The sequence below is a fragment of the Oncorhynchus mykiss genome, chromosome 25 (assembly GCF_057628025.1).
Source record: "Oncorhynchus mykiss isolate SJ-2025 chromosome 25, ASM5762802v1, whole genome shotgun sequence".
NCBI lineage: Eukaryota > Metazoa > Chordata > Actinopteri > Salmoniformes > Salmonidae > Oncorhynchus > Oncorhynchus mykiss.
The window spans coordinates 81,052,501-81,061,749 of NC_143046.1; positions in this window are offsets into that span (position 1 = coordinate 81,052,501).

Sequence of the window (9,249 nt, forward strand, 5' to 3'; positions counted from 1 at the left end):
TCTATCCACTTCCACGATACAAACATTATGACATTATCCTTCTGAATAAGTCTCTATCCACTTCCACAATACAAACATTATGACATTATCCTTCAGAATAAGTCCCTATCCACTTCCACGATACAAACATTATGACATTATCCTTCTGAATAAGTCCATATCTACTTCCGTGAAACAAGCATTATGACATTATCCTTCTGAATAAGTCCCTATCCACTTCCACAGTACAAAAATTATGACATTATCCCTCTGAATAAGTCTCTATCCACTTCCACGATACAAGCATTATGATATTATCCTTCAGAATAAGTATCTATCCACTTCCACGATACAAACCTTATGACATTATCCTTCAGAATAAGTCTCTATCTACTTCCCTTGGACAGCCCCATCCACTATTAGAGACATGATTCAGGGGACACATCCCTCTACTCCTTCTCACACCCACCCACTCTGTCCACTAAACAGCTGGACCTGTCTTGAAGGGAGGGAGGTTAGGGGAGGGAGGGATTGAGGGAGGGAGGGATGTAGGGAGGGCGGGAGAGATGGAGGGAGGGGAGTGAGCATGGGAGGCCAGGCTATTCTAGAGTCCTAAAGGGAGATGAAGGGAAAGGAGGGTCTGGGATTTTTCCCAAACTATCCCATGGCCAGAAGGGAAGTCCAGAAGGGAAGTCCAGAAGGGAAAGCCAGAAGGGAAGTCCAGAAGGGAAAGCCAGAAGGGAAGTCCAGAAGGGAAGTCCAGAAGGGAAGTCCTGAAGGGCAGGCCAGAAGGGAAGTCCAGAAAGACAGGCCAAAAGGACAGGCCAGAAGGACAGGCCAGAAGGGAAGTCCAGAAGGGAAAGCCAGAAAGGAAAGCCAGAGGGCAGGCCAGAAGGGAAGTCCAGAAGGGCAGGGAAGAAGGGAAGTCCAGAAGGGCAGGCCAGAAGGGAAGTCCAGAAGGGCAGGGAATAAGGGCAGGGAAGAAGGGGAGTCCAGAAGGGAAAGCCAGAAGGGAAAGCCAGAAGGACAGGCCAGAAGGGAAGTCCAGAAGGGAAAGACAGAAGGGAAAGCCAGAAGGACAGGCCAGAAGGGAAGTCCAGAAGGGCAGGCCAGAAGGGTGGGCCAGAAGGACAGGCCAGAAGGGCAGGCCAGAAGGACAGGCCAGAAGGACAGGCCAGAAGGACAGGCCAGAAGGGAAGTCCACAAGGGAAGTCCAGAAGGGCAGGCCAGAACGACAGGCCAGAAGGACAGGCCAGAAGGGAAGTCCACAAGGGAAGTCCAGAAGGGCAGGCCAAAAGGGCAGGCCAGAAAGACAGGCCAGAAGGGAAGTCCAGAAGGGAAGTCCAGAAGGGCAGGCCAGAAGGACAGGCCAGAAGGGAAGTCCAGAAGGACAGGCCAGAAGGACAGGCCAGAAGGACAGGCCAGAAGGGAAGTCCAGAAGGGAAAGCCAGAAGGGAAAGCCAGAGGGCAGGCCAGAAGGGAAGTCCAGAAGGGCAGGGAAGAAGGTAAGTCCAGAAGGGCAGGGAAGAAGGGCAGGGAAGAAGGGAAGTCCAGAAGGGAAAGCCAGAAGGGAAAGTCAGAAGGGAAAGCCAGAAGGACAGGCCAGAAGGGAAGTCCAGAAGGGAAAGCCAGAAGGGAAAGCCTGAAGGACAGGCCAGAAGGGAAGTCCAGAAGGGCAGGCCAGAAGGACAGGCCAGAAGGGCAGGCCAGAAGGACAGGCCAGAAGGGAAGTCCAGAAGGGCAGGGAAGAAGGGAAGTCCAGAAGGGAAGTCCAGAAGGACAGGCCAGAAGGGAAGTCCAGAAGGGCAGGCCAGAAGGGAAGTCCAGAAGGGCATGCCAGAAGGGAAGTCCAGAAAGACAGTCCAGAAGGGAAGTCCAGAAGGGCAGGCCAGAAGGGAAGACCAGAAGGAAAAGCCAGAAGGGAAGTCCAGAAGGGAAGTCCAGAAGGGCAGGCCAGAAGGGAAGTCCAGAAGGGAAGTCCAGAAGGGCAGGCCAGAAGGGAAGTCCAGAAGGGCAGGCCAGAAGGGAAGTCCAGAAGGGCAGGCCAGAAGGGAAGTCCAGAAGGACAGGCCAGAAGGGAAGTTCAGAAGGGAAGTCCAGAAGGGAAGTTCAGAAGGGCAGGCAAGAAAGGCAGGGAAAAAGGGCAGACTAGAAGGGAAGTCCAGAAGGGAAGTCCAGAAGGAAAAGCCAGAAGGGAAGTCCAGAAGGGAAGTCCAGAAGGGAAAGCCAGAAGGGAAAGCCAGAAGGGCAGGGAAGAAGGGCAGGCTAGAAGGGAAGTCCAGAAGGGAAGTCCAGAAGGAAAAGCCAGAAGGGAAGTCCAGAAGGGAAGTCCAGAAGGGAAGTCCAGAAGGGCAGGCCAGAGGGAAGTCCAGAAGGGAAGTCCAGAAGGGCAGGCCAGAAGGGAAGTCCAGAAGGACAGGCCAGAAGGGAAGTCCAGAAGGGAAGTCCAGAAGGGAAAGCCAGAAGGGCAGGGAAGAAGGGCAGGGAAGAAGGGATGGCCAGATCCTCCTTCGTGACCTTTGTGGCTTCCACTGCCACACCCTGTTCCGAGGACATTGCCTTGAGCTCTGAGTTTACGACCAGCCGCCCATCCGCCCTCCGTCACCCAGCAACTGGCTGGCAGCCACCTCTCTAACCTCCCTCCCCTCAGCTGTCACCAGGCCGACCCACCGCCCACTGTTACCACGGTAATAGACACAAACAAGACCCAACAGCCACCTGACAACCCAGACACCTCTCTCTCTCTCTCTCTCTCTCTCTCTCTCTCTCACTCTCTCCCTCCCTCCCTCCCACCCACGTGCATTCCTCTTTGAACAAAGACCTCCAGTGTCACACAGAAGTCCACCAAGCCATACCACAGACAGGGTGGTATGCCCAACTGATGAGGCCACAGAGCGAGGGGGGGGGGGGGGGGGGGGATTAGTAATAGCATCTGTGAAAAGTGCATTTATCTCCCAACTCTTTTCTTATCTGTTATCTTCCCCTAACTAGAATGAAAAGAGAATATAAAGTAAATAAACAAATTCCATGCATGGCACACTCAGAGAAAAAATATACAAATTGACTTCAGTTGTGGTTGGAGTATTTTTTACATACTTATACGCTCAGTGCCAACCATGTCAATAGAACCTGTCAAGTTCCACAGGATAACAAAAGACAAAAGAGTTCTTTTTAAACATGTTTGGAATAATGGGGGACAACATCTATCTGTGAGGGGGCTAGAAAGGGGGACAACATCTATCTGTGAGGGGGCTAGAAAGGGGGACAACATCTATCTGTGAAGGGGCTAGAAAGGGGGACAACATCTATCTGTGAAGGGGCTAGAAAGGGGGACAACATCTATCTGTGAGGGGGCTAGAAAGGGGGACAACATCGATCTGTGAGGGGGCTAGAAAGGGGGACAACATCTATCTGTGAGGGGGCTAGAAAGGGGGACAACATCTATCTGTGAGGGGGCTAGAAAGGGGGACAACATCTATCTGTGAAGGGGCTAGAAAGGGGGACAACATCGATCTGTGAGGGGGCTAGAAAGGGGGACAACATCTATCTGTGAGGGGGCTAGAAAGGGGGACAACATCTATCTGTGAAGGGGCTAGAAAGGGGGACAACATCGATCTGTGAAGGGGATAGAAAGGGGGACAACATCGATCTGTGAGGGGGCTAGAAAGGGGGACAACATCTATCTGCGAGGGGGCTAGAAAGGGGGACAACATCTATCTGTGAAGGGGCTAGAAAGGGGGACAACATCGATCTGTGAAGGGGCTAGAAAGGGGGACAACATCGATCTGTGAGGGGGCTAGAAAGGGGGACAACATCTATCTGTGAGGGGGATAGAAAGGGGGAAGCATAGAAAAATATAAGAAATATATCAACATGAAAAATGTGGGTCAGTATTCAGTTTTTTTTACAGGGTCCGTGAAAATGATTTTTTTTGTTCTGCAATTTCGCAGCAGAAGATTGTGTTCTCTCTCTCCCCCCTCTCTCTTTCTCTCTCTTCACGACAATTATCTTTTAACACTGGAAGGACAGACCTTAAAGGGGGGATGAACTTCCTGATTTGGCCTTGTTTTTCGAGTGAGTGACTGTAACTGGGTACTGTTTTGGCAGAGTGAATTTACAAATGCTTCAAACGTGCGAAAGCACGCACAAGAGACACCCACATTAAAACATCCCCCCAAGACAACTCTCATTTGGCTTTAGTCATGGCTGCTGCATTTCTTAATGATCAAGTGGTCATAACTGAAGCCTAACAAAAGTTGTCTTGGGGGGATGTTTTAATGTGGGTGTCTCTTGTGTGCGCATTCACAGTGTGGGTGTCTCTTGTGCGCGCTTTCGCAGTGAGGGTGTCTGTTGTGCGCACTTTCACAGTGTGGGTGTCTCTTGTGCGCGCATTCACAGTGTGGGTGTCTCTTGTGCAGCTTTCGCAGTGTGGGTGTCTCTTGTGCGCGCTTTCACAGTGTGGGTGTCTCTTGTGTGTGCATTCGCATGTGGGAAGCATTTGTACATTCACTCACTCTGCCAAAACAGTTAGTCACTCACCTTTCTAGATAACATGAAATAGTCTAACCAGGTCTTGTCTCTTGAAGTCCCCTAACTTCTTTCACCAATTAGCTACAGCCAGGCTGTTGTACAACTTGGCAAAATGGGCTTGACATTGGATAGCCTATCTCTGGGGCTAGTTAGGCACCATCATTAAATTACAATATGTAAATGGGAATATGTAAATGTTTTAATGTTGCACATCTTGTAGCTGTATATGCATTTCTACAATTTATAGTTGGTTTGAGATTTCTTTTAAATTGTCACATTGTGTAATTTTCTGATGGTCCCTAACTAGCCCCATATAGATATCGAATGTCAAACAAAATGTACCATAGTTACGATCGGATCGGGAGCTCCATAGTTACAATCAGATCGGGTGCAGTTGAGCTTCGAATGGATTATTTGTGGGCATGAGGGCAGGATTGAAATTAGGGTTAGGGTTAGGGATATGCCATATCTTCCTATCATCTTGCAAATTTCACTTTTGGATGAGAGGGAGACTGACGTTATGACCAAAATGATCCTATTTACACATTGTAAATTGTGACAATAGAATACATGCTTCTGATTCTTATCGATGCCACATAAGCTGTTTTCAAAGTGAGAAGGGGCAGTCACTCTTTAACTGCCACCATGGTAGTCATGGTGACACTTCTCATTTGACGTGGTACTCTGGAAGTAAAAACTGTAGTGCTCCTATAGTCTAGAATCACAACCGTGTCCCAGATGGCACCCTATTCCTTGTATTCCCTATATAGGGCACTACTTTCTATGGACCCTGATCAAAAGTTGTCACACCCTGATCTGTCTCCACCCCCCCTCCCCCCCCACCAGGTGTCCCCAATTTTCCTTATTATCTCCAATTTTCCCCATTATCCCCAGTGTATTAATACCTGCGTTCTCTGTTTGTCTGTTGCCAGTTCGTCTTGTTTTGTCAGGTCTTACCAGAGTATTTCTCGTGTTTGTGGTCTAGTCTTTCCGGTTCTGACCTTTCTGTCTGTCCCTGATTGACTCTGCCTTGGGTTACGAACCTCTGCCTGCCCTTTGACTGCCCCTTTGTTATAATAACTATTCTGAGAACCAAATTATCTGCCTCCTGCATCATGGTCATATCCTGAGTCATGAAAAAAGTAGTGCACTACATTAGAATTAGATGGTTCATGTTGTGAGCTGTGTACAACAACTCTGGAGGCAAGTCAGAGTAATAATCCAACAACAAGCTGTTGTTTCAGCATGAATCGCAACCCAAATAGCAAAGGTGTGATAGATGAAGGAACGAAAGTACTAAAACTGTTACTGGTGAAAATGGTAGAGTGGTGAAATGTCTCACCACAAACCCTACTTATACACTGAGTGTACAAAACATTAAGAACACCTGCTCTTTTCATGACATAGACAGATCCCTTATTGATGTCACTTGTTACATCTACTTCAATCAAATCAAATCAAAATCAAATCAAATTTTATTTGTCACATACACATGGTTAGCAGATGTTAATGTGAGTGTAGCAAAATGCTTATGCTTCTAGTTCCGACCATGCAGTAATATCTAACAAGTAATCTAACAATTTCACAACAGCTAACTTATGTGTAAACAAGTGTAAAGGAATGATTAAGAATATGTACATAAAAATAAAAATACATGGGATCACCAGGGAGTTTGCCCCCGGTGATGCGTTGTGCAGACCTCACTACCCTCTGGAGAGCCTTATGGTTGTGGGTGGAGCAGTTGCCGTACCAGGCGGTGATACAGCCCGACAAGATGCTCTCGATTGTGCATCTGTAGAAGTTTGTGAGTGTTTTTGGTGACAAGCCAAATTTCTTCAGCCTCCTGAGGTTGAAGAGGCGCTGTTTCGCCTTCTTCACAACGCTGCCTGTGTGGGTGGACCAATTCAGTTTGTCTGTGATGTGTACGCCGAGGAACTTAAAACTTTCCACCTTCTCCACTACTGTCCCATCGATGTGGATATGGGGGTTGCTCCCTCTGCTCTTTCCTGAAGTCCACGATCATCTCCTTTGTTTTGTTGACATTGAGTGTGAGGTTATTTTCCTGACACCACACTCTGAGGGTTCTCACCTCCTCCCTGTAGGCCGTCTCGTCGTTGCTGGTAATCAAGCCTACCACTGTAGTGTCGTCTGCAAACTTGATGATTGTGTTGGAGGCGTGCATGGCCACGCAGTCATGGGTGAACAGGGAGTACAGGAGAGGGCTGAGAAAGCACCCTTGTGGGGCCCCAGTGTTGAGGATGAGCGGGCTGGAGATGTTGTTTCCTACCCTCACACCCTGGGGGTGTCTCGTCAGAAAGTCCAGGACCCTGGGCGGCAGGGTAGCCTAGTGGTTAGAGCATTGGACTAGTAACCGAAAGGTTGCAATCCCCGAGCTGACAAGGTACAAAATCTGTCGTTCTGCTCCTGAACAGGCAGTTAACCCACTGTTCCTAGGCCATCATTGAAAATAAGAATTTGTTCTTAACTGACTTGCATAGTTATATAAAAAAAGTTGCACAGGGTCTCGAGTTTGGAGGGTACTATGGTGTTAAATGCTGAGCTGTAGTCGATGAACAGCATTCTCACATGCAGTGCCTTGCGAAAGTATTCGGCCCCCTTGAACTTTGCCACATTTCAGGCTTCAAACATAAAGATATAAAACTGTATTTTTTTGTGAAGAATCAACAACAAGTGGGACACAATCATGAAGTGGAACGACATTTCTTGGATATTTCTAACTTTTTTAACAAATCAAAAACTGAAAAATTGGGCGTGCAAAATTATTCAGCCCCTTTACTTTCAGTGCAGCAAACTCTCTCCAGAAGTTCAGTGAGGATCTCTGAATGATCCAATGTTGACCTAAATGACTAATGATGATAAATACAATCCACCTGTGTGTGATCAAGTCTCCGTATAAATGCACCTGCACTGTGATAGTCTCAGAGGTCCGTTAAAAGCGCAGAGAGCATCATGAAGAACAAGGAACACACCAGGCAGGTCCGAGATACTGTTGTGAAGAAGTTTAAAGCCGGATTTGGATACAAAAAGATTTCCCAAGCTTTAAACATCCCAAGGAGCACTGTGCAAGCGATAATATTGAAATGGAAGAAGTATCAGACCACTGCAAATCTACCAAGACCTGGCCGTCCCTCTAAACTTTCAGCTCATACAAGGAGAAGACTGATCAGAGATGCAGCCAAGAGGCCCATGATCACTCTGGATGAACTGCAGAGATCTACAGCTGAGGTGGGAGACTCTGTCCATAGGACAACAATCAGTCGCATATTGCACAAATCTGGCCTTTATGGAAGAGTGGCAAGAAGAAAGCCATTTCTTAAAGATATCCATAAAAAGTGTTGTTTAAAGTTTGCCACAAGCCACCTGGGAGACACACCAAACATGTGGAAGAAGGTGCTCTGGTCAGATGAACAATGCAAAACGTTATGTTTGGCGTAAAAGCAACACAGCTCATCACCCTGAACACACCATCCCCACTGTCAAACATGGTGGTGGCAGCATCATGGTTTGGGCCTGCTTTTCTTCAGCAGGGACAGGGAAGATGGTTAAAATGGATGGGAAGATGGATGGAGCCAAATACAGGACCATTCTGGAAGAAAACCTGATGGAGTCTGCAAAAGACCTGAGACTGGGACGGAGATTTGTCTTCCAACAAGACAATGATCCAAAACATAAAGCAAAATCTACAATGGAATGGTTCAAAAATAAACATATCCAGGTGTTAGAATGGCCAAGTCAAAGTCCAGACCTGTAACCAATCGAGAATCTGCGGAAAGAACTGAAAACTGCTGTTCACAAATGCTCTCCATCCAACCTCACTGAGCTCGAGCTGTTTTGCAAGGAGGAATGGGAAAAAATGTCAGTCTCTCGATGTGCAAAACTGATAGAGACGTACCCCAAGCGACTTACAGCTGTAATCGCAGCAAAAGGTGGCGCTACAAAGTATTAACTTAAGGGGGCTAAATAATTTTGCACGCCCAATTTTTCAGTTTTTGATTTGTTAAAAAAAGTTTGAAATATCCAAGAAATGTCGTTCCACTTCATGATTGTGTCCCACTTGTTGTTGATTCTTCACAAAAAAATACAGTTTTATATCTTTATGTTTGAAGCCTGAAATGTGGCAAAAGGTCGCAAAGTTCAAGGGGGCCGAATACTTTCGCAAGGCACTGTAGGTATTCCTCTTGTCTAGATGGGTTAGGGCAGTGTGCAGTGTGGTTGCGATTGCATCGTCTGTGGACCTATTGGGGCGGTAAGCAAATTGGAGTGGGTCTAGGGTGTCAGGTAGGGTGGAGGTGATATGGTCCTTGACTAGTCTCTCAAAGCACTTCATGATGACAGAAGTGAGTGCTACGGGGCGATAGTCGTTTAGCTCAGTTACCTTAGCTTTCTTGGGAACAGGAACAATGTTGGCCCTCTTGAAGCATGTGGGAACAGCAGACTGGGATAGGGATTGATTGAATATGTCCGTAAACACACCAGACAGCTGGTCTGTGCATGCTCTGAGGACGCAGCTAGGGATGCCTTCTGAGCTGGCAGCCTTGCAAGGGTTAACACGTTTACATTTTTTACTCATGTTAGCTGCGGTGAAGGAGAGCCCGCAGGTTTTGGTAGCGGGCCGTGTCAGTGGCACTGTATTGTCCTCAAAGCGCGCAAAGAAGTTGTTTATTTTGTCTGGGAGCAAGACATCGGTGTCCGCAACGGGGCTGGTTTTCATTTTGTAAT